This window comes from Macrobrachium rosenbergii, chromosome 26 (assembly GCF_040412425.1).
Source record: "Macrobrachium rosenbergii isolate ZJJX-2024 chromosome 26, ASM4041242v1, whole genome shotgun sequence".
NCBI lineage: Eukaryota > Metazoa > Arthropoda > Malacostraca > Decapoda > Palaemonidae > Macrobrachium > Macrobrachium rosenbergii.
Window position 1 is genome coordinate 26208952 of NC_089766.1, and position 24713 is coordinate 26233664.

The 24713-nt window shown below is 41.6% G+C and overlaps 1 protein-coding gene and 1 long non-coding RNA gene across 4 annotated transcripts in view; both read right to left on the minus strand.

Annotated features, from left to right (window-relative positions):
• Positions 1–19862, minus strand: part of LOC136853114 (uncharacterized) — a 60788-nt gene extending 40926 nt beyond the window's left edge. The window contains exon 1 of the long non-coding RNA XR_010857356.1: positions 19625–19862. This is a non-coding gene — a long non-coding RNA (uncharacterized lncRNA). The remainder of the gene's footprint in view (positions 1–19624) is intronic.
• Positions 19863–23857: 3995 nt separating this feature from the next.
• The window catches only part of LOC136853115 (homeobox protein PKNOX2-like), a 638842-nt gene continuing 637986 nt past the window's right edge, over positions 23858–24713 (minus strand). For all 3 annotated transcript variants that reach the window (XM_067128415.1, XM_067128414.1, XM_067128416.1), the window contains exon 8: positions 23858–24713. This exon is cut by the window's right edge and continues 5960 nt beyond it. The gene's annotated coding sequence lies outside the window, so the exon portion shown is untranslated.

The following is a 24713-nucleotide window of genomic DNA, read 5'->3' on the forward strand; positions in this document are numbered from 1 at the left end:
GATCTGCCGGGAAGAACTCGTAATCTTCCACAGGGCGGGTGCCACAGCCTTCGATGGTTAATTTACCATTAGCGAAGGGGGCATTAAAAGCGAGACGCCAAGGGTTACAATCCTCATAAGCTGGCAGCTTAGAGGCGTCTGGGATGGCATAGGTCTGTTGCTGAACCGGACCTGAACTAACCAGTCCGGCCAGCGACTCCTCTTGTGTCTTTAATCTCTCCGCCACTGAACATACTTCCCTGACGACTCAAGGCTCGAGACAAGATCGTGAGACATTGCCTCGAACTGAGAAGAGACCTGTTCAGAGAGCATCCTCATCATTGACTCCGCGAAAGCTTCAGGGTCGAAGTCAGGTTTTTTAGACATGCTCGACTTTGTTCTCGACCCCTTAGAAGGGGAAGTAGCTTTCTGGGCGGAAGTCGAAGGTTTGGGAGTCAATGATACCTTGGCGGAGCTAGTTACAGACGAGGTTTTCGGGGGTTTAGACAACTTAGGTAGAGTCTTCGTCTTCATAGAGGACTTCACCTTGGGGATCACCGACCCCGAACGGGTCCCCAAGGTGGAGCTCTTAGAGAATCCTTGAAAGGATGAAGACGAAGACGCAGGTGAACTGAAAGACAATGGATTAACTGGTCTACCTGCCTCACTTACATCCCTACCTTCCTCTGGGTCGATGGCCATCGGTTCGACGTCCAGGTTGATGTTGGCCACTTCCTCGGCCACTTCACCGCACAGCTCCTGATCTTCTGGTGAGACCTGGGTCTCAAGCCTAATCTTGTTGATCAGGGTTCTGCTACTACTTCAGGGGCTACGGCTGCAGAGGCCCTAGCATTAGGGTATAGGATATTGCAGATATCCTCTGCCAGCACATAAGGACGCCCCTGACCAACGTTGGACCAAAGCCACCAACCCAGATCTTCAGTGTCGCCAGAGATGAAGCTTGACTGGACCTGTTAATCGAATACCATGTCAATAAAAGGGATTGACAAAGATATTATCTTATGTCAAATATAAACAAAACTGTTTGAAATAACCGTGTTAAATACAATTGAAGGTTAACGTACCGAATCATCAACCACATCTGAATAGAGTGAGTAGCACACGTCGCAGCCGTCTGGGTGCCAGACGAGGTGGTCGTCGACCTCGACTGCACAACCAGCATGCGACCTGCATGCTACGTGGCCACAGGGTTGCTGCAAGTAGGCGTTACAGCCTGGTTCCTGGCAATGCACCACCTACAATAAAAAATTTGATACATGAGTATCTAAAATAGGCAGCGGAACGGCTAAACTAGTAAAACTTAAAGTAAAAATATTCTTCTCCACGCCGGAGTTGAGAACTGTGGATACGGCGGAACTCTCCAATGGGATCCTAAACAGGTGGGCCAAACCTGAGTCAGATCACGCCGAATAATTCGGTGACGCTGGAGCGTCACGAAAATTAACCATACACACAGAAATCAACAACCAGGAGGACTAGTCGCCGGCTGGAGCGAAGGTTCGGGATGAATCACCGAACACCGATCACAGAAACTACAGAAATAATAATAACAGTAATATAAACAATATTCATTCCGGCTCCTCTACAATTCCGCCGTAAACAAAGCAATGACGCTCAAGCAAAAGTCTTATTAAGAACTAAAGCGAGCTAACGATAGCTGCCGGAACGAGTCCGGATGACGGAACGGTAGGGAAGCAGGAGCAGAAAACAAAATTACAATTACTACTAACAAAATTCATCACAGCTCCTCTCCATTCCACCAGTAAACAAAAGGCAACGACGCTCAAGCTAAAATTTCTACTAGAAGCTAAAGCGAGCTAACGATAGCCGCCGGAACAAGTCCGGATGGCGGAACGGGGAAGAAGCAGGAGTGAAAGCATGGCGACAACAACAGGTCAGGTGCCTAGGCACCTTCCACGAAGTGTCATCTCAACCGAAGGGGCAAATGAGCTAAGCTCTAAAATGCCCCAAAGGGAGAGCCAAGACAATAGAGACTGATATAAAGGGGGTGAGAAAATAAGGCGAAAAAATAAACATTGTTTCTATTGCCTAGCCTAACCTCCTGAAGACATCTCCTGGATATGTAGGCTAGGGCTCGCCAAAATAACGAACGAGAAAGAACGCTTAGCGCCAAACCCCACCTTCCGAGATTGAAGAATCAACTGGTCAGGAGGAAGGGCCTGCACTCAAACTCAAACTCGAAAACGAAGGCCACCCAAGAAAACCTGTACCTACTCAGGCCTATTTTATAAGCCAAAGAAGGAAGGGAAGACTGGGGCCAACTTAGCCTACCTTTCCAAGAATCGGCAAAGCCAAACTGGTCAGGTAGGCTAACAAACACCACCCAAAACAGACTCAAGAACTGATACATAATTAAATGAAATGGTATAATAACACATTTAACAAATGTACTTACATAAGGCATATAAAGGAAAGCTAGGCTAGGCCCAACTTTCAACTTCTAAGATATAATAATAATAGCCGATCGCGTCAGATCAAGCAAAAGTTGAAACTATCATTAAAAGAACGTAGTAATTTAATATTCAATCGTCTTGGACGAAAGAAGGCATTCAGATAATAAGGCTGTGGGTAGCCACCACGAACGAACACGAAATGGCGGCCCCCAGCCTATCAGGAGTAAATAATAAACGGGACTTATATAACCCAATCGAGTCCCAAAACATTCAAAATTGAATACTCAACTTGGAAGAAGATGCGCCTTGATCAACTGAAGCCATCAGGTAGAGCGAAATAATCCGTAAAGGAAAATAAAGATGCAAATCTAGCACCACAAAAAATCAACGTGTTGTTTATAGAGCGTGCTATAAGCGGATGGTGCATTATGGGTAGAATTAGTAGTAGCGGTGGTGGGACCGTTGTATCGGCACCTCTTAGGCAGAGGGGTTTTGGAGAGGAGGAGTCTATTGGGTTAAGTGTCTGTGGTAGTGGCCTCCACTCGCTCCTAGATGACATACCGACATCCTATAAGGATGTATCGAACCAGAGGTAGTAACTCTGGCATCCTATTGGCTTTTTTCTCTGGTAAATCTAGCAATACTTATACCTAGAAATGTGTGCTGTATAGGGACATTTCACTCAGTGACACAGGGCAAGCCCAGAAATAGTCATTTGACGACGCCCACTCACAAAGGGTTAACACTGGAAAGAACCCCGATATTAAGGATAAATGGGGAACTAACGATATTACAAAACCCTTGGTTTGATTATAAAATACTACAAAGGAAATACTGTACTGGCTTTTAGTAAATAACAAGGCTCACAAGTCAAGCATGATTGGGAACTACTATGTTTTGTAAACAAGAAAGTTAGGCTACCCCAATTTACCCCTTCAGTAACTTCAAATTATCAATGTTAAAAGGGCATAAGTTTCATTAACAAAAGTGTCTAATATTACTGTATTGCCTTAATGCTAAATCTCGCTGTGTTAAACAAGAAAAACCAGCACGGCAATTACAGTGTAACCTAGAGATCTATTCCTAATTTCTTGCCTTGCAAGATGCTTACTGGCTCCCAATTTAAACAAAAATAAGCCTGCCTGTTAAAATTTTAAGAAACTTAAACTTTTCAATGGGTCTTAAAATTAAGTACTTAGCTTGACTCATGTTAAGTTATTGAATAAAGTGTGTAGTTGAACATGACTCCAGAGCACATCTTTGGGGACAGGTGAACAGATAGCGCCGACTTCTTGTCAAATCTGTGCAAGTATGATGCAGAGCCTAAGTAATCATTGCAGGACAGGAGATAGAGCCCTCCTGTCCTGAGTCCTTTATATTCTATCACTGTGCCAACAAACACTATTCTGGCCCAGACCAACTATAACAGAATTCATTTTAAATGGTTGGTCTGTCTTATGGAGCCCTGGGGGGACCATGAGTGTGTAACTCCATTGAGGATGAACAGTGGCTACACTATCAAAAAACAGTTATATATCATAAAAAATTCCATCTTTACGTAACGTGAAAATGATGAAACCATGCAGAATTCTTCGGAGGAAGCATGTTAGCTTTCAGTCACTCATTTCTAGTGCATTACTGTATTCATAAAATTGTCAATAGATGACAGCAATAAAAGAGCAACAATGTCGGCTGCATAGGGGAGAATGGGAATTTTTTTTAATGTGAAGTAGAGAAAAGTTGTCTTTCACAGCTAGATAATACATATTCTCGAACGACTATAGTCATCCTCTGTAGTGAATGGGTTAATAACTTCACATTTGAATGCTCCTCCAATTCCACAGCGACTGGCGGAGCTTGTCTTTCCTGAATCATTAATCACAAAAACACTGTCCTTCCCTGGAAAGAACTCAAGAACCATTACTATTGTTTATTTTTGCCCAAAGAAGCAGTCATTCTGCTCTGACTTTCTTCCTGACCAGGTTTTTGCATAGTAGAAACTCTTCCATATACCCAACAATTCAAGCTCTAATGGATAAACCTGCCAGGATTCTTCAATGGTCTTTCAACTACCCTAACATCTCTGTAAGGTTTACCGGGTGTAGAGTTGGCCAATCTATGGTGTATTGTGTCACAATGCTTGTCAACTTTTCCTTTGGGTTATGAGATGGAGGGAATAAACAACAAAACCTGGAAGTCAGTTTAAGAATGAACTTATCTCGTACTTTGGAATCCCTCCTACAGAATCTAGCAACAACAGCCCCGGTATTACTTAAAAGTTTAACCCTTAATGGACGGCAATCCTCATATGAGTATCTATAACAGGTTTTGAGTGATGGACAGGATGACTCATATGAGTACAGTATTAATATTACACGCCATATGATTAGGATGAATTTAGCGGGAAAGATGTTCATATTACTTCAATGATCAATAACTGACTTATGGAAACTTTAGTAACTCAGCACAGGATAGAGGGGGCTCAGTATGCCTTGAGATTTCATGGGGAGTTGTACTGCCTCTCTGTAGCTCCAGGACGTCTTTATTTATTTGCTCATAAATATACCCAGGGATTGCTGCTGTTTTTAGTTCTTATCTTTTATGATAGTATGTCAGCTATAATTGTAATTTTGCAAAGAAATATTAGAAAAAACATGTATACCTCACAAAAAGTTACTGCATCTCCCCATCTCAGTAAATCTTGTAAATATTTTAAAACAAATATACTCAGAATTTGTTACTGATTTTGGTTCTTATCTGTTTTGATACTGTGTGAGCTCTAATTATCATTTTACAAAATAAAATAAATTATTAGAAAAAACACGTATAACTTGGTAAAATTAGCATATTTTTATGAGTGTCTTTTAAAAGAGGCTCCGCACAGGATTGTAAATAGTCACTTTCAATTTCCTGTGGAAGGTAGGGAAAAATTTTTATAATTTTTTTCCTTACACCATGTGCATTTGCATATCTTCCTCTTTATATTGATGTATTTTTTTCTTAAATTGGACAACCTTAAAGTTTTCCCGGTCTTGGGTGTACTTGATATATATTTAGCACATCCCTTAAGGGTTAATGAAAGTTTGATGTACATTGCAATTCTGTTAGGCTAAACCACAGTGTAACTGTGCCTGATTACTCTGACAAACTGCGTGTCCTACCAAAGAAAGTCATTACTGCATAGGAAGCCTCCTTAAGTACTAAAATTCTTCAAGAAGCAGGAAGAAGCATCTCTTTGTCTTCTGACAGAAAAGCCTGCAAATAAAGAATGGACTGAGGAGGAGTTTGGTAAGTCTATAAAAATCAAAATGCACTGAGACTGAGCCAAACGAAGTGACAGATCCTTGGCCTTTGGAATACTGTCAATAGAGTTGGCCAACTCAAACCAGTCAACCTGGTAGAAAAGAATTCTTGCTCCTAAAAGATAACACCATCCCCCTATGGACAACATATTCCCTGTGAATACTGGAGGCACTGTGCAAGAGCCAAAACAAAGCACCTTGAACAAGTACAGTCACAACCCTACTTAAAAACATTCAAGTTAGGAATATTCAGAGGTACAAAGAGAGGGTCACAAGTTCAGATTTTACTCTGAGTGCCTATTTAGCTAGTACGAATTTTTGCAAAGAACAGAACACGAGGAAGAAGAAGAACCTATTCCTTTAACCCCTTCCCTGATTACCCTGAGTATTCTCATGATTAACTACCATGTATTCTTAAAATCATGAGAATATTCATTCATACTCATAAAATATTCCTACTTATATCCATCTTCCCAATTTAACTCGTTCTTTGATGAATTTCCATTTCCTATATGTCCTCTCAATTCCCATTTTCTATATTTCCTCTCCCCACAGGAAACATTTAGTATGTATTCCAACTCATTCAGAACAAGTAGAGCATCTCAAATCATAAGTGTAATCATATAGCCTAAACAGTTTGAAACATACTAACCTAATTTTAGCCTAAGTCTTATACTACGACACCCAGGTTACTTCACTAATATTCCAAATTGCACTTAAAACACTGCACTGCGTTGTGTATATTAATCTAAGACATAAACGATATAAACTTACTGTTATTTCAAATGGCGCATTTGATATTCCAAGCCTGAATTGAGGATGGGATTGGCCTGAGCACAATCTCTAATTCATAACCTCAATCCCAAAGCACGGGGACCAAGAAACTCACTCACACTTAGATATGCATATCTCAGGAGGTCCTTCTCCCTAAATGAACTTCAAGATGAAAAGGAAGTCTTAACCCTTTAACGGAAGCCCTATTTACAAAAATGTCTCTTACCATGACATACCCAGCACTCAGTGAGTTCCAAGTCATGGGAAAAAAATTTTTCAAAAATCACAAACACACTTAGTTTTTAAGATTAAAAGAAAAACAGAATTTTTGGCTCATTTTTTTGTCATTGCCTGAAGTTTAGTATGCAACCATCAGAAATGAAAAAGATATCATTATCATATATAAATATTGGAATATATGACAGAAAAAAAAAAACTTGTATATAATTGTATACAAATCTGGGAGGCTGGTAAGCAAAATGGTTAAAGCTAATGACTTAATTTTTTTAGTTGTATTGTACACTAAACGATGATTTTGGTATATAACAAATTTTAAAACGATCAAAGCAACACAGAGAAAATATTATCACAAATGATACATGAAGTAAAGGACGTAAGGGTTTTTTTTTTTCAAAATTCACAATAAATCGAAATATTGTTGTTGAGACTTCCTGTTTGTTGAAAAATGAAGCTAACTGATTGAATATTACTAACAATGTTTTAGCATCAATTGCAGTTTTCGACCATTTCGGTAGAGTTATGGGGATTGAATGAAAAGTAAAATTTTTTTGGTTTATTGTGATTTATATGAAAATATTTCAAAACTGATAAAAGCTACAACCATGAGTTATTTTTAGTTGTATTGTAAATGAAATTGCGCACATTTTCATATATAAAACTTTATGTAACGACTAATATAAAACGATGCAAATATTACGACAACCAGACGAAAGAATTTCTGAGAGTATTTTCATAGCTTTATCACAAAAAGTGCATTTGAAGGAAAATGTTTTTAAAAATTCAGTAATAAATCAAAATATTGTGCTAGAGACTTCCAATTTATTGCAAAAATGAAGGTAAACGATTGAATATTACTAGAATGTAAGAGTTTTAGCTTACAATTGCGTTTTTTTACCATTTGTGTCGAGTTAAAGTTGACTGAAGGTTGAAATTTTGGCAGTTATCGTGATAAGGATGAAAATATTTCAAAACTGATAAAAGCTACAACCATGAGCTATTTTCTGTTGTATTCTACATGAAATTGCAAAATTTTCATATATAAAAGTTTATGTAACGACTAATTTAAAACGATGCAAACATAAAAAACATGACAAAAAATTTCTGAGATGTTAGGTATTATCCTACTGGATTAGGTTAAAAAAAAAATTTTGTTTTCAGAAATTAACCATAAATCGAAATATTGTGCTAGAGACTTCACTAGTTTGCATTTGCAAAATGAAAGTACATGATTGAATATTACTAGAATGTAAGAGTTTTAGCTTATAATTGCGTTTTTACCATACACAGTCGAGTTAAAGTTTGATCACTTGAAATTTTGGCAGTTATGCAGATTTATATGAAAATATTTCAAAACTGATAAAATTCTACAACCATGAGTTATTTTCAGTTGTATTCTACATGAAATTGCACACATTTCCATATATAAAACTTTATGTAACGACTAATATAAAACAGTGCAAACATTACGATAACGTGAATTTAAAGAATTTCTAGATCTTTTTAATATGTTAAAAGTTTTTTCAAAAATTCAATAATAAATTGAAATATTGTGCATTAGAGACTTCCAATTGGTTGCAAAATTAATGTAAATGATTGAATATTACTAGAATGTAAGAGTTTTAGCTTAACAATTGCGTTTTTTACCATTTCTAGTTAGTCATAAGTTGACTCTAAGGTTGAAATTTTGGCAGTTATTTGATTTATACAGAAAATATTTCCAAACTGATAAAAGCTACAACCATGAGCTATTTTCTGTTGTATTGTACATGAAATTGCGCACATTTTCATATATAAAACTTTATGTAACGGCTAATTATAGAACAGTGCAAAAATTACGACAAAATGACGTAAAGAATTTCTGAAATATTCACTGATTACTGTATTTTCATCTCATTTTCATGACTAAAAAAAGTTTTTTCAAAAATTCACCATAAATCGAAATATTGTGCTAGAGACTTCCAATTTGTTGCAAAATGAAGGTACATGATTGAATATTACTAGAATGTAAGTGTTTTAGTTAATTGCGTTTTTCGACCATTTATTGATAAAATATGACCGAAGGTTGAAATTTCTGATTAGCGCGTTTGCACGTCCACTCAGCATTCAACAGATAATTTTAGTCAACGTTTGCTACGCTTCAACAGGCGTTTAGGGTTAAGTGGACTTGAAGGCATCGACAACTATGGCTGAATTCCCCTTTCTTGAGTTCCTGCTAGATACAACTACACTGCACCAAGGCTGTATCGAGACTGTTTTTTTATCACCGAATCGATAAAAAGCGTTCAACTAACAACCTTACCAACAAACAGCTGATGACTGGTACTTAAGCACTATTACGCATACTGTACTTACAATTAAATACATAAAACAGCCAGACACAATGCTTTTCACAACTAAATACAAACACAACAAAACATAATATCCTTCTTCTAAATAATGCACATTTCCACTTTACGTAAATTTAGAAAGAACACATAAAACTATACAGCACCACAATCTGCGGAAAAGTACAATCTCTCTTGTCGCACAATTTGCAGAAAAGTACAATTTCTCTTGTCAAAGTTTCAACACATTGTTTACTTTGTGAACTTCCATTGTCAGATGCCTGCTCCAATGAAATTCTCTCAATTTCATAACTTTCAAAGCATGGAAAAATACTAAATTTTGAATGCTGCACGAATCAAAATTTATTACTTTTTACTTTTCTAACATCTAAAGTAATTCTTTATTAAACGGTATGATTTAAAAATACAGTGAAAACAGTATAATCTATGACTCCCAAGTTAACTCAGGAATTTAAACATCAACAAAAATTATGAACTACTAACCAACTACTTACAAATAATTCAAGAAACGAACGACTGTCAGGAACGTAACTTGTTCCTAAGTCGGGTAGTGACTGTGCAGCAAACCCCCCATATTCGCAGTCTCACAATTCGCGGACTCACCTATTCGCAGATTTCTCTTTGGAACATATATACACATTATTTGCAGAAAATTTGCCCATTCGCAGTATTTCTTACTGAGAAATATTCACTAATTACAGTATTTTCATCTCATTTTCATGTCTAAATGCACTTTTTATGATAAAACTATTAAAATACTCAGGTACCCAGGTAGTGCTCTAGTTACGATAATTCAATTTTGCTATTTATAAAATATTTTTCAATTTTTCAAGTCCATTAGGCAGCATGGACAATCAGGCAAAAGAGACCAAATTACAATAGACCACGAATTTTTCCGCCATCTCTTTATCCCATCTTCTAGTTAAAAAAGTAAAAGAGAATGATAAAAGTATTGTTAGTGGTTGTTATGATACTCTAGCGTAAAAGTTTGCATACATAGCTAAAAGTGTAAACAAGAAACTGTTGTTTTGCTTATAAATGAATTGGATGACAACAGCTGTTTTGCTTGTATTTCAGCCATCATACAGTAGAAAACAATTGCTGTAGTTGTTATAAGTGACGTTAAGTAGAACAGGATATATTTTTACATTATACCCTTATTCACTATGGACAAAAGATCGGCAAGGAAACAGACTGCTAAATTTGAAGCTGTAAGTTGTAGCTGAAGCTGAGAAAACAATCTTCAAGCTCCTAATGACTATAAATTATCATGCATCGGCAACATGGATGAAACTCAACCATAATTAAAATTGGAGAGAGAGTATTTTAATCGAAACTACTGGGTATAAAAGAATATATATTACTGCTGTTTTTACGCCGACAGAAGATAAATATGTAAAGCTTGTATTATGATGAAATCAAGTGAAAATAGCGAACAGAATCTTGATTTTTTTTTATGCAAGACATACATGCCCCAAACAGCCTACATCATCTACTAACGAAACAAAATAGCTACATTAATTTCACAACGAGACATATTTCAGTTATATTTCGACTTAAAAAACACTTCATATAATGAAAAATAACCTTGCCCCATATAAATAAAGTATCTAGAGATTCATTTACGCTAACTTGAAGCAAGAAAAGCACTCTGAACTGAGTTATATACTGTGAAATAACAATTTTTAAAGTAAATTGTATTTTTCCTAACTATACAAACCCGAGGTCCTTTACATTAGGAGATACTTTCAGGCGTAGGCTGGAAACGGCCGTTAAACTCTTGAACAAGGTGGTTAGGCAGTAACTACCTCCAGGTAGGCGGGGATACCCGCCTGCCCGGATGTAAACATTCCAGTTTGCCTTTCGGCCCAGGTACAGATTGAGGGGTGGCATGAGGTGGGCATAGTGTATTGTAAAGGACCTCGGGTTTGTATAGTTAGGAAAAATACAATTTACTTTTAAAAATTGTTATTTGTTCCGACACAATATACAAACCTCGGTCCTTTACATTAGGGAGACTCACTGATTGGAGGAGGAATCTGAGAAAGTCTCTCTGAACTGACTGGAGTTCACCACCTTGTCTTCCCTTCCTGGTCGTGAGAGCGAGGAAGGAAAAACTGCCTCTGACAAAAGATCGGGTTGTAAGAAACGCAGGATCAGTTGTCAGACTTCTGGAGCCTCCCTTTGCATGAAAGAGGAAACGTCAGTTCATGCAAAGTAGGCTGGGAAGAATTTGACGTCGGATGACAATAAGGCAAATACAAGCATTGGGTTTGTCTCATAGTCATGGTCTCCTTCCTCCCTTGCAAGAGGAAGGAGTGGGGTTGCTTCTATTAACCTGAACGGAAATAGAACAGGAGCTCCTGTTATGTGCTTATCTGCCTCGATCGCCGGTCCAGCTTGTATTGGCATGTCTGCTCCTGCCCGTGGGAAGAGAGCCAGGATGGGGAGAAAGAAGAGAGGCCAGTCACTCAACCTTCATTCTCCCCATCACAGCCAACACAACATAGGCGAGATGCAATCCTGTCCCGTTAGGGGAGCTGGATAAGCTACACAACTTGTTGAGCAGCCACCACAGGACCCAAGGAAAAAGTGTCCAAGGACTTGTGTGCAACATCCCGGAGGTAGAAGGAGGTGAAGGTAGTCTGTTGGGACCACACAGACCCGTCTTGCTCCTGTGGTACCGACATATTCTTCCGGAATGCGAGGGATGGACCAAGCCATCGACTTTGTGAGCTCTCGGGTAAAAGGTACCGTATCATTGTCATCAGCTGCCAAGTACCTCCTTGATCGCATCACGAAGTCAGGAGGAAGATGTGTCCTTAGACACTTCTTCCTTGGGAGAGACAGTACTGGCGAAAACGTTGACGACATCCAGGTTAGGAATGTCAAACCTTTCGGAAAGTACCACAGCTCCCAATAGGACAGAGTAACGAATGATCTGGATCATCGATACAAAGTCCAAGGAGGAGGGGAACAAGAAGGACTCGAACCCGACAGATGAGATGCCAATGGATTTGGAGTCCACCTACGACATCCGAGAAGGATGATCCCCACCCTGTTCTTCCATCTTCTACGCCAAGGCCAGGGTAAGATGAGAGATGGACCTAAGAGGGCATATCTCTATCCGACGACTCGTAGGGGCGAGTGCAGAGCACGGACAGGAACCCTAAACGAGTCCGCATGCCACACCCAGGAAACATTCCTGGGACAGCATGACTGAAGAAGCTTCTCGTCCGTAGCTAACTCTCGACTAAGGAGACGAAGGCTACTTCAGATAGAAGACTAGGTCGCAAGGGCCTACATTCTTCAAAACTGAAAGGGAGAGAAGCAGCCCTCGGCGGAGAAGACGAGGAAGTCCAGACTTGACGAGCGACTTTGACCGGGAAGAAGTTCCGACAACGACACCACCAGCGAAGACGGATCCAGTCCCTGGGACAGTGTTGCAGAGGACTTCAAGGGATATCCAGCTATATCCGTTGCCGCTCAGCGAGAAAGCCTGTGCTTGCAAGGAAAGCTGGAAAGTCTCCCAGTCCTGAACACACAGGGATGTACTGCCTCAAGAACCGCTTCTTGTGTAGCTGCACAGGAGGATGGGTCAAGCAGAATTCTTCTCGATGCCTCGGCAATCAGGTCGGAAGAGGGAAGTCTTTAAGTATTTGTCTGTAACTCGGGTGAGCAATGTTTGTGAACCCCTAGTGAAACGGACAAATACAGAGGGAAAAACGTTGATATCGAAGTTTTCACCAAAAAGACAGCATGCCTCAACAGAGCGGCCCCTGGTCTGGTATGAGGGAGGAGAGAAAACACTACTGACTTGTGTGCAGGGATGCAACAGAAGGACGGTAGGGATTTCTCAGTCCAGCAGTCTCTGTATGAGTCTTCGTGAAGAAAGAGTGAGCAGCATGTTCTGTCCTGATCACTCAAACCCGAGGCCAGGCTTGCCTACCAATACATCCCCACCAGGGATGCATCTGGTTAATTGAGCTGTCGAGTGTGCAATAGAACAACACTCGAGTACCTTCAAATGTCGAGATAAAACAGGGGAAAAAACGATTGCCTCCTGTTTGTCGACAAAAGTCACTAATGTGGTTTTATTGTTCAATGAAACCAGTGAGTGCCATAAAACCCATCCTGGATTCTCGGACGGCCAAAAGGCTGCCCTGAGCCCAGGACGGTGACGGGAAGGTACTAATCATCTCGGTCGCACAAATTCAAGACAAGGTCTTTACCAGTGTGCGCCTATTCCTCAACCTGTGAATCTGTGAGTAGACACAAGATTTGAGGGAAATATGAAGGCATATTCGAAGGTTCCTATAATCAAGCATTAGCCTAACTCTTTCCTCATACCTCGAAGAGGAAAGAACGGGGAAAAGGAAGCAGACTTCCATTTTCCACCATGGGGAAGCTTCTGCAAGATGACAGGGAACCGAGACAATTAGCTCTAGCTGGCTGGCATTTCCCGAATCGGGAGCACGGGAGAGGTGGTGGGATGAGAGATCGATGGAAAGAATTGCCGAGACCTAAGGGAAATAGATACTTCTCCTGAAGGAATCCATTCCCAGGTCTCGGCAATGTTGCTGCCAGCTCCAGAGACTCGATAAGCATCATTTTGTCCAGGCATCAGCAGTTGCAATCTTCTTCTGAAGCCTAGGACTTCTTAGCTAAGGAGTTGAGGTAGGCTGGCTTGAACCCAAGGTCGAGTTGAAATGACTAAGACCCAAAATTCTTGGCCATTGCCCAAAGGACAAGGCAGTGCCCGGTGGGAACCTTGATTACCGGGTATCTGGCAAATCTCTGAAAGAGAAAGGCAGAACCAAGTAAAGGTTGTTCCCAAGGGTCGAGCCAACTCGGGACTTACTGAAACTGGAGATCCAAATTGGGACAAAGTCCTTCTTCTTAGCACCAGAATTGCCCAAAAAACTGTGGTCAGCAAGACCCTCCGAGGCAAGAAGAATTCATATTCTGCCGAGGCAGGGGTGGAAGTTTGGTGTTTCGACCTGAATTAACTCCATCGAAGAAAAGAATCCATCAGGTCGAGAACGCTTCTCGGAAGACAGGACCGCGGCGGTCCCTGACATTCTCGGCCCTTGAAACTGCAAGGGTTGCAAGTGATGAAGGTTATTCATTGGGGAGCCGTGGTCCTGTCCCGGGGATCCTCGCGCCCGACGAATCAGCGAAGTTCCCGAGAACACTGGGGCGTCGTGCTTGAAGAGGAAGACCCTCGCTGTTCCGATGCGTGAAAACCCCTGTACTTCTCCCCTTGGAGGGAGACCTTGACAGATCCCATGAAACCCTTCTCAGCTACCTGGTTATAATACGAGAGAATCGGGGGACCGATACCCAAAGCACGCCAGGCAGCCGAACTCCGAAAGAAAATTTCGTCGGAGCTCTCTCTGTCCGTCTTGCTCCTCTCGGAACAACCGAAAGGAGAAGAGAACAGGTGAGGAGAAAAGAGTAGCCCTACCTGTCCTGCCAGAATGATAAGCAGGAGAGGCGGACCGTGAGCAATAATCAACCGAAGGAGATTACTGCCACACGGGGAAAAAAAGAGCACCTACGCCGTGGCAAAGTGCTCCTGGGAAGAGCAAAAAGTTCACTCAAGCATAGACGAGAACCCGAATCGGAAAAAACCGAGTAGGGCCGAGCCGAGCCAAGCCGATCACGAGAGCGCGATCCAGCTGGTCGGTATGCGGCAGACTGGGAGGCAGGCGAGACGGGGCGAGCCGAAACGAGCCAAGCCAGTCTGGCAAGCCGAGTCAAGACGAGCCGAGCCAGTCTGGCAAGCCGAGTCGAGTCGAGCCGAGCCAGTCTGGCAAGCCAAGTCGAGCCGAGCCAGAGCCAGACTCATAACTGGGCAGGCCAGACTCGTCTGCTGTGAACAATTGCTAGTTTCCCGAACTCTAAACTCCTTCGAGGCCGAGGCCGAGGCCCTCGAGAAGAAGGTTCATAGGGGAATTCTGTGTCTGCTATCTTGCATGCTCGAACCCTAAAGTTCGAGACACAAGAACGAAGCCCGCCCGAGCAACCGAAGCAGCTGGCGGGCAGAATCGAGACACCTGGCGTCGCGGTACACCGACACCTGGGTGTCCTGTCGACCAGACACCTGGGTGTCTCGGCAACCAGACACCTGGGTGTCCCGGCAACCAGACACATGGGCGTCCCGGCAACCAGACACCTGGGTGTCTCGGCAACCAGACACCTGGGTGTCTACCTGGGCGTCCCGGCAACCAGACACCTGGGTGTCTCGGCACTTTCTCTCGTCCTATGCTCTCGAAGGAGAGCGCCGTGATTCATAGAATTCGAGCTACCCACGAGACTTCCGAAAATCGGGAGCGGCTGCTTTGTTACCTAATAGATTAAAAGAGCCAAGCACAGAACCAGTCTTAGATGCAGACTTCCAAGACTGGCAACGAGGGAATGGCCTCGAGAGGCCGCGTGCTCTTCCAAAAACGCAAGATCCAACAGGAAAATGCGATCGGCCAACTTGTCTTCCGGAAGAGAGTCAGTCCCTTAGAAGTCCCGCAGGACTCCCAAAGTGAATCTCTTCCTTGCTTCTTCTGGTGTTCGAACCGAGAGGATCGAGACACCAGGCTGGGAACCCGACCGAGCACTGGCAAACACTCGGGAAGCGCTTGTGGTGCTGGCAGGAAGAGGAACCGAGACACCTGGGTGCCTCGGCCCTTTCTCTCGCACTGCTCCCGAACTGGGCCCAGGAAAATCTCTCCAGACCAGGTCGGGATACTCGATATTCCATAGAATCTCGAGCACTCGAAGCGTCTCGCGAACGAGCGCCCGAAGCAGCCCCCATCTTAGAGGCGGAACCTCTAAGACTCGGGAACGGGAACGCAAAATGAGGTCTGCGCGCCCGTGGCTTCCGAAACACAAAACCCAGGGCTATGCGAATCGGTTCCCTAACCCGAAGGTCGGGAAGAGCCAACGAGACCCACTGCCTCCTCGGAAGGAGGCAGTCCCTAAGATGTCCAAGGGCATCAAGGGAAGAAGCAGCATCCTTCCTTCGGCCGATGGAGGTCTGTCCGATTCTCGGGACCTCCAGGACCTCGGGAGAGGAAGGGAAGACGCAGCAGAAGACGAAAACGAAGATAAGATGAAGAAGACGGCGGCTACTTCCACAGGACAGCTTCCTTCATCTCCACTCCCACATCTTCTACAGGATGGTCGACACGAAACATTGTAACCTCCAGGGTAGTCCGGCAGGAACACAACGGACGCAGCCAGGACACCACCACCAGGAGAAGCATGATCAGGACAGCCGATGCAGGAGCTACGGCAGCAGTTCGGAGGGCAGGAGCTACTGCAACGACCAGGAACATCACCTCAACAGGGCCACTTCCTAAATCTTCACGCCGACATCTTCTACAGGATGGCGGACATCGTAACCTCTGGGGCAGCTGGCAGGAACGCACGGAAGCGGACCCGGGCACGACCGCCAGAAGCAGCAGGAATGATCAGGACAGCCGATGCAGGAGCTACGGCAAAGGTTCGGAGAGCAGGAGCTATGCAACGGCCAGGAACGTCACTTCCACAAGGCGACTTCCTTCCCTTCACGCCCACGTCTTCTACAGGATGGCAGCAGGCAGGAACACAACGGAAGTGGCCCCGGCACGCGACCACTGGGAGAAGAAGCAGGCACGATCAGGACATTCGATGCAGGAGCTACGTTAGCTGTTCAGAAGGCAGGAGCTAATGCAACAAACAGAGTGTCATTGAAAGTCACCAGCATCGACAGGAGCGATCAGGGCGGCTGCGGCAGGAGACCAGGAGAGCAGCCCAGAGACTGTCGAGAGTTGACACGAGCAAAACACAGGGAACAGCAGGAGCAGATAGACCACAGATACGCAGGAAGCATTGCAACAGCATACATGAAAACCAGCAATGACAGCGATCGAACTACATCGGCGGGAACAGAGTCAGAGCGATCCCGACATGGTAATATGTCATCTAATCAGGTATTGTGGTCGATCCCGAAGCAACACTGAATGAAAGTCGGGACTGCTTCATGCAAGATATTCTTGATATATGATATCCAGCCAACTACTGCTGTCTCTGCAATGCTCACTGTCAACCTGAAAGAAAAAAAAATATGATTAGTAGAGGGAGGCTCCTCCCGCTACAAGGACAGCCCTACGCAGTGTTAGGAGGTGCTCTACAGTTGCTCGCTCCCTCCCCCCTCCCCAGTGTCTTCACCCGACAAGCGAGCGAAGAGGGCGAAGGAGAAAAGTTAAGTATATCTTAGTTTTACCAGACCACTGAGCTGATTAACAGCTCTCCTAGGGCTGGCCCGAAGGATTAGACTTATTTTACGTGGCTAAGAACCAATTGGTTACTTAGCAACGGGACCTACAGTTTATTGTGGAATGAACCACATTATAGCGAGAAATGAATTTCTATCACCAGAAATAAATTCCTCCCTTCATCCGATGGGGAATAGAACTCTGGCCCATCGAATGACAGTCTGAAGCTCAACCGACTCGGCTAACAAAGGGCTAGGGCGAAGGAGAGAGAAGGAAGAACCTACGGGAAGAGAAAAAGGACAGAGGGGAGGCCACCAAGGGCGCCGTGGAAGGCGGAACTTATCGACGACGCCCGTAACCTCCCACTCAGCCGCAAATCTCTAAGCGCAGGAGGCGGAGAAACACTCAGCATAAGAAGGAAGAAATTAGTGATGCCCCTTACACACGGAGGGCGGAAGCCCAAGAAGGGACTAATCTTACGTCCCGATGGATGTAGGGGGAGTGAAGAAAAATACGTCCCAAACTAATCCCGAAAGTACAGGGGCGCCTCCAGTGTTACGTAAAGGGCCGCTGGAGAGAAGCATTACCACTTGGCTACGCTACTCCAGCTATGCCCTTGGCCGTCAAACCCAAGACACAGGGAGGGAACGACGGCTTACACAAGGTTATCACAAATCGTGGGTTTGTATTACCAAATATCAAACACACGCAATATATAAACAAAAATACAGAAAGATCCCACCGTAAGAGCTTAACGACAGTCAGCAGAGAGAACAAAAAATACGTCAGCAACGGCTGACGGCCAAAAGCAAACTGGAATGTTTACATCCGGGCAGGCGGGTATCCCCGCCTACCTGGAGGTAGTTACTGCCTAACCACCTTGTTCAAGAGTTTAACGGCCGTTTCCAGCCTACGCCTGAAAATATCTCCTAATGTAAAGGACCGAGGGTTTGTATATTGTGTCGGAACAACTAATGTTTGTTAGAGCATCATGCTTTCACCTAACCAGAACTTACCTTCCTAACCTAACTTGGGCGCCGTGCCCAGACCGGTAAATCTAAGCAACAGCTCCGCACAGACTATTACCTCGGAAATTGACTTTTCCTACACTTTTAATGTTGCTGACGAGGGAGGTGGTGTTGTTTATTGTCGGTCAATTACTATTAACCTCACAGCCTATAAGCCAACTATCCAACATGGTTGGGGACCCTTTGGGAATGTGGGGTTTTGGGTTGGGGGAAACGTTGGGAGAAAGACCGGACTGCCAAGTTGTTGTTATGGAATGGTTCCGTGCATGCGCAAGTCATTAGGGAGCATATGTTTAAGGAACATATTGCCCTAAAGTACCCTAACCAACCTAACCTAGCAGAGTCCCAGGTGAAGGAAACCCCACTTTTTACCAAAAGTTTCCCGGTAACACTGAGCATGCAAAATAGAATTCCAGGATGGCCAGCATACAACTTCTGAGGTTAATTACAGTCGACCGACATAATAACGGCAAATTCTTGACAAGCAACCACAATACAGTAGGAAATATCAATTTCCATGGTCATACCCCATGCAGAGCTATCCCTTAGGGTTATTTTTCGTTAGACTGCAGCCACCTCCCGCTTTATAATTTATATTTTTCTTGGGTAAATCACATCAAAACAAAAAATTTCTTCTCAATACATAACCTTCGCAAATGCCTAATAGCAGAGAAAAATAAGGACCTGTAAGGTAAGACAATACCAGCCAGCCTCCCCATAACTAATAGGGCAAAATTGTAACCAGTAAACACCCCTAGTTTACGTTAGGTTGGTATTTTTAGGTTCTTTTACTACCTTATCATTTCCTGGCCATTTTTGCATGAAAAATCCAAAATGGTTTTTCATGCAAAAATGGCTAGCTGGCACCTTTGGAAATGGCTGGCTGGAGTCTTCCGAAAAATTACCATTGCTTAGTTCTGGCCCAAGGGACTGCTCAAGTAACTGTTAGGCCTAACATCGAGCAGTGGATGGCTGAGACCAAGTACTGTGGAGTAACTTCCAGCAGATTCAATGGAAGTTTTCGCTTGAAGGCGAAATTACCGTCTACCCTTGTCTAGCTACAGTGCTCAATTTCTGCATGGTAAATAACGCTAATTTGGGATTCTTCAACTCTTTAACCTATCCTTAATATCATGAACAAGTAAACAACATTATTCCGTAGATCAGCCTAACTATTATAGGGTAGTTTACCGTAGCTAATAACAACTTAATAGGGACCAACGCAACACTACTTTCTTGATACAATGAGGCATAAAATAAACATACCGGACTTGTTATTGATATTTTGCATTTTAAAGGCGTAACAAACAGTGTGGTCGCCGAGAAGGAGGTAATTACATACGACGTTCCTGATGCCGTTTGAAAGAACGGCCAACGGCGTTGTTTTGGTTCCCTTCCGGTGTCGAGCTTCACTTCAGTCGATCAGCTGATTGGAATTTGGGAATTGGGAGTTGGGACTCAGTCGAGTTGCACTTGCTGCTCGTGAGTCGGAGGATGTGTGTGTGCTCTTTCATTCCATTCCTCCAATTCCGTTCGTTAAGATGCAATAACGTAGATTCATAAACTTTTCATAGATGATATACAGTAATTTTATACCTAACATTAAAGCGTTTATTTTATTTGTTTAGTTTGATGTTAGGAAGTTTTCTCATGCTAAAACTGCTGTGAGTATATAGCCTACAGTATCAATCAATCAGTTGTCGGAATGCCTTTATCTATTGCTTATTTTCTCTGATATTTTGCTAGCCTATTCTTTGTGACGCTGAGCGGCGTTTTCATATTTGGTTAGTGACAGACCGTGGGGTCGGTCTATATGCGAAATATTTGAAGCATTGATCCTCTTGCACCTGATAGTTTCCTCTTTATAGAGGTGACAATTTTTTTCCTTAAAGATCTTGGTTATTTCACTAAGAAGTAGGTGCAGCTTAACTTTGATATTAATTAATTTACTTTCTCATATTCATACAAGGTTTGTTGACACGACGTATTTCTTGTATGATCTTAGGGAAAGCAGCCGTCATTTATTGCTGGCAGTGCACACTCTCTCAAAAATATATTGCAACATACTTCAAAACATTTCGAACAACATCTTATAATAGTGATACCTGGCGCTATTTGGCAACTCCTTTGTAAGCGCATGCAACAACTCAGACACTGCTGGCGCGTCCGAGATATTACCTGCAGTTTCCCTCACACCAAGTTTTATCTGGTGATGGTCATACTTTACTTGATTAAAGTATGTTACTACAATACTTCAAAGGTTATCGCTGTTCTCGTTTTAATATTCTCATCTAAAAAGGCCATCACTATCTTTAAGTTTATCATATATATATATATATATATATATATATATATATATATATATATATATATATATATATATATATATATATATGTACTCGTACTGTATTGATGGGAGGGCTGTTATTGTGAAAAATTGAGTTCTTTCAATAAGAAACCGTCTTTGCTTCTTGTGCCATTTTGCAAAATAATGCTAGGCCTATGAAAAGAAGAATAAATACTATTTTTATACGATGTTTATGATCTTACAACATCTATGATAATTAAAATTGAGCACAAGCCATCACTGATCAATAATATTTTAAAATCATGGCAAATTGCTAAACACTATCAAAAATAAGAGCGACGCATAAAAACATACATAACATCACACCAACATCTGAGACAAGACTGGTGGGAGGCAGTCCAACTCTGCACACCAACCAGGAAGCCTCCCCTTCTCCCCGCTCTCAATTGCAACGTCTGAGACAAGACTGCATGGGAGGCAGTCCACTCTCCATACTGCCCAGGAAGCTTCCCCCTTCTCTTTCGTAAATAAATAACTTCCTCATTGTTTTGTAATTTTTTCATATAAATATATGAGAATAGGTGTTTTCATGTTTTAGTCAAACATCAATAAATTAACTTTATTATCTAGAAATCCACTGGGGGCTGCAGTCTCACAGTCCCTATTAAAGTATATATATATATATATATATATATATATATATATATATTATATATATATATGTATGTATATATATATATATATATATATATATATATATATATATATATATATATATATATACACTCATATCATGTAATTTCTGGTTTCTTTCAATGCTACTTAGGCCTATCATTTGGATACCTCTTCTGAAATTAACTGAATATATTAGCATCTTCTAAAGAATTAAAATTAGCGTTCAACATTAACTTAGTTAATGTTAAACGCCAGCAGTGAAAAAAGCTAACATGCTCGTCTCCTCCTCATCACAAAAAATGACTTTCTTCCAGAAATCATCGGCCACTGGATAATATTGTAACTCAAACCCTAGCCTCTCTCTTTTGTGTTTCTCTGTTATGAAGGGTTTCTTGGCAGGAATATGATGAAATAATATCTTGGCCTCATGTAGCCTGTTACGGATGGTCTGGGCATCAACTTGAAGGAAGAGCAGACCGTTCTCTCTTTATAACAACACCGGTTGCTAGGGGAGTTAGGCGGACCTCCTTCAATGGTCATCCGATGATGATCCTCAACAGTAGTGCAACCATGGGGTCGTCCTCCACTTTTTACAATAAATTTATCATATTTCCTCGTTCTCTCTGTTGTTGCATCCATCTATACACTGTTTTATTTACGCTAAGCTGCCGAGCAATATCTACGATAGAAACATTAGTCTCATGCAAGCTAATGATCGATGACCTGTGAGATGATGTGGTGCAGCCTAGTTACCCTTCTTATTGGTGCAAGTGACGAGACAGTTGAACGTTCCACGCCGAGTGTGGCGTCTCACGATAACATACGACGTTATGAGATTTTTTCTTTTTGTGTTTTTGACAAGGATTCTGGTAGAATTATTTCTTTATTTATATAATTTCGCTGGTGAGTATTCAATATTATTTTATTAGTTAATGTGCTTTTATTTGGATTCGAAAGTTTCTTCTTTGACTCTTTTGACAATCATCTGAAAATAAATTTTTCAAAAAGTTTTGTCATTTTTCGTACTGTGAATTTTTCACTCGCCATTCTTTTTTATATTGTTAACTGTATGATTAATTACCAAAATCGAATAAGAAAATTACATTTCTTTGTGTATATCAAAAGAATAAATTATTGTTAAGTGAACGAAAACTTCTGGAACAAGTTACAATACATTTTTGATTGCGTGTACCAGCGGTGGGTGGTTTGAATAAGCCCGGCCTTATGCCAACATATGCTATATCCTTGCCCAAGTGTGATACGATCTGAAGGGGAGTAGACGGCGTTATGTTGACCTCCGAACTCTGCCTTAAACAATCTGAAAGGTTATTATGTTACTGTGATTTTTGCACGTACCCCACCCCTACGTTTAAATTTCAATTGATGCATATTTTTAATAAACTCACTGAACACCACTTAATCGCATGAAAAGATGAGGGAATAATTGTGAAATAAAATTTTTTTTAGACTCCAGTGCGGGCTAGCCACTCAATGTTGCAAGACGATATCGCCGGGTCGATTATACTGTAGTAAAATAATAATGGAATACTGGACGACTGGAGGAATAGTTATAAATGAATATCCACGAGAATATTTTAGGAAATAGGTAAAATCTTAACGAGTTAGGGAGACTACTGACACCATCCGTAGGACAGGCAAAGGTTAATGTAAACACAATTATCCCTATCGACGATGAAAATGTCAATGTACGATTATGCATTACAGTTTTCTGCTCAATACGATTGTCACCGAGTGCCAGCAAGGCTTACTAAATGGCATGAAGTTGAATTATATGTCATCAAACCAGTAAAAATCAAGTTTGTACGTCTCGAAATTAACCTTGGTTAGCTGGACTTAACGAGACAGACTGAATGCATTCCTGGAAGAAGCATTAATAAGGACTTGTGGATGAGGTTAGGTTACATAAAGGAAGCTCAAACTAACAAAGTTTAGTTTGGTATGCTACATGGTGAGCGAGTCAGATGCAGCAGTTCCTTTCCTGCACTTTGAACCAATTGTTGGGCATCAGCTTTTCGTCCAAGGTGCTCCTTTTAAATCAAGTCTTATGGAAGAGCATCCCGGTGGCATCGTTGATAACAATTCCGAGATGATGTGCTGCTACCTCAAGGTGCCATTGCCTTAACCACTACTTGTAGATTGGCACTTGTATTTCCTTCCTTGTGTATCTTTATTCACTTGATATTTTCTTATTGCATTATTATTTAAACAAAGACCTTCTATTCTGAGGACTCTTTTCTTTCCTAATTGGCTACGTTTTAAGCCTGCTACATGTGGGAGTTTGTTCACTATGAATAATAATAATAATAATAATAATAATAATAATAATAATAATAATAATAATAATAATAATACTGTATCATCTCTTGTAAAGCCTGGAAATTTAATCTCCGAATATAAAATGTATCAGTAACACCGGCTTTTACTGAGCAAAGTTCCACCATTTTGTCAACAGTAAGGAACGCTAGGGGTAAGAAGGATCACAAAAACCACATAGATAACCAGGATACTTTTAATACTCAGGAAGGGAAGAATGACAACTGCAAGTAATGGAATGTAACAAGTGAACTGGCCTCAGAAAAATAGAGGAGTTGAACAATAACAAGTTCCTGACATTACAAAGGCTAACTTCCTATCACGTAGGGGAAGTCATCATCAGCAAAGGGTGTTTGTAACATCAAGAACTGGTCTATTGTCTCGGGAAGTTCAAAACCAGCGCTCTTGTTCGCATCGTTGTGCTGAAACATTGGGTGATCTTTTTTATAAGCCTTGTTGATGCATTGCTGTTATAGTCTAGAAAGAATGAAAAGATTTAACATGAAGAACTCCGTATCATCCTTAAACACTAAAACCAACATGATGAAGACATGTACAAAACTCTTATATCAATGAAACCTTATATGCAGTGCTCAATTATTTCAAACGTTGGCAAAATCACCGCAAGGTTGGTTCCAGCACTTGATTGGCAGTCTAACGATCCAACTATTATGTAAGTGAACTGGAACCTTTCCATGGTATTCATTTCTCGTATGATAAATAGCCAACTTTTTAAGAAACTCAGACAATTTCATTTCATACTGGAAAACGAGAATCAACACTCAAATAAAATGAAAAATGTTCACAAATAACCTTTACCCTCAACTAACAAAAAAACCATTATGCTAAGAAAATCTTACACACGTGAAAATAAAACCCAATGATATAGCCTACACAAATCAGGCCGACTCTCTCATAATAACGTTGACTTGAAAGTTATGCGCTAGTTTCCTCTCGAGGTGAGGAGGACCACGAGGAATTGTCACATTAACATGGCAATGTTTTTCATTTCTCGTAAAATTGGCAATTCTCTTTTGA